At 35.9% G+C, this 1,754-nt stretch overlaps 1 protein-coding gene across 1 annotated transcript in view; it reads right to left on the reverse strand.

Annotated features, from left to right (window-relative positions):
• The window catches only part of LOC107104574 (sialic acid-binding Ig-like lectin 13), a 27,139-nt gene that overhangs the window by 4,395 nt on the left and 20,990 nt on the right, over nt 1–1,754 (reverse strand). The window lies entirely within an intron of this gene.

A 1,754-nucleotide genomic window follows, 5' to 3' on the forward strand; every position in this document is an offset into this window, starting at 1 on the left:
AAATATGTTTTAAATCTGGTGATTGATGAGCTTCAGTCAGCCACCCGTGCTCTAATAACTATATTCTCTGTTTAAAAGCAGCTGTAATGTAAAAGTGGGATGTTGCCGTTATACTTCCTTCTTGTGTGAAAGAGGATGTCATAGAATCTTCTTCTCAACTATGTGTGTATTACCAAACAGTTTGTGCAATTGTCTGCTTAAAGACCAGGTGAGTATTTGTGTGTTTACTTTGCAGAACAACTTTTGGATTTTGAAAGTTCAGATATAAAAAAACTTCATATAGAAAAATCAGTATAATGTTATAGTTTTCCTTAGCAGAAAAATGTGATGTTGTACGTCCCAGTAGAAAAAAAAAAGAAAATAAAAAAAACGGAAGCAACGGTTCAAACATAATTATAGGAAAAATTAGAAGAACTTCCTTTGGTTACCTTAGTTACTCTGTTTGTTTTCAGACCCTATTATAGAACTGCAATAATCCTAAATTCACGTATCTGCACTATAGGCCTACAGTATCTTTACTCAGGATCATCAGATATGCAAATATATGATTTCCACTGAGTAACACCACATGCAAGTCCTTTATTTTAAAAAACTAGTTCAGATTTTGCATCATAATATAACATTTTTCTAATGGTGTAAATGCTCAATTTCATATCTATTGTTATGAGAAGTTACTGTTCCAGGATATATTGGATTTAACAGACTCAGTCAGTGATGCTACCAAACAACATGGATGGACATTGGACCTGACTTTACCACCATGGATTATCTGTTCTTATTCTAGATATTGGCAATGCTGTCTTAAGCGCAACATTAAATATGACATTTCACACTCTTGGTTAAACTATGGCCTTTTTGCAAAGTTAGGTAAACATTTATTTGTCTAGTCTGGTTTACCATGTACAACTAATAACTGCTAAAAAATGACAGATGAAAATCCAAGAAGTTATTAAATCTTTTAATCAAGTTTGATGGGCATTAGGTCGAGAGTTAAATTAATCTAAGAGGAGGAGAGAGCAGAAACAAAGCCATAAGTGCACACAGCCCAGTGGGTATGACACTGAGGCTTTTCAGTTTTCTAGACTAGTTTCGCAGCTCGTTTGTATGAGGATGAGTAATGCAATGAAGCTTAGACATATTTTTCTAAATGTAATGCCTATTGTTTGTCCTGACCTTTTTAAGCTAACAACATACTTATCCCCTCAATTTCCCTCTTTGTATAGTAAGGATTTTATGCATCCAATGGTGTAAATATCGATAAACAGCGACAGCATTTGCTTACGGGCCCTCAACTTCTTAGGGGCCCCATCACTGTCTCCTGGTTGGCCCCCTACTCAGTTGTAGACTTGGATATCTCTTTGCACATGCATTCCTCTTAAACCCACATGATACTGAAGTCACTGACCGCACCTGGACCGTATTTATACCGCAACACATGCCAAATTTCAACATGATAGTGAGCCGTTTAAACACAACACCAATAGCAAAGCAGACAGTAGTACTTTTAATTACCTTTTTAATAACTGCGTACAGTTAATTAGATGGTTGGTAAAAAGACACACTTATATAATATGTGTCAAACCGCAATAAAGATCTTAAAACAACGATGTATTTGAGTATTTTATTTTTTCCACTACAAATTAGAATTATGGGTAACTGGGGGGGTGTTACCGGTTCGATAAGCATCTCCCTGAAATGAGTTTTTGGAACTTGGGATGTCTGTAACATCTGGTGGTGCGCTGCCACCAATGGTT

The sequence above is a fragment of the Cyprinodon variegatus genome, unplaced genomic scaffold (genome assembly GCF_000732505.1).
Source record: "Cyprinodon variegatus isolate N-32 unplaced genomic scaffold, C_variegatus-1.0 Scaffold1797, whole genome shotgun sequence".
Taxonomy (NCBI): Eukaryota; Metazoa; Chordata; class Actinopteri; order Cyprinodontiformes; family Cyprinodontidae; genus Cyprinodon; species Cyprinodon variegatus.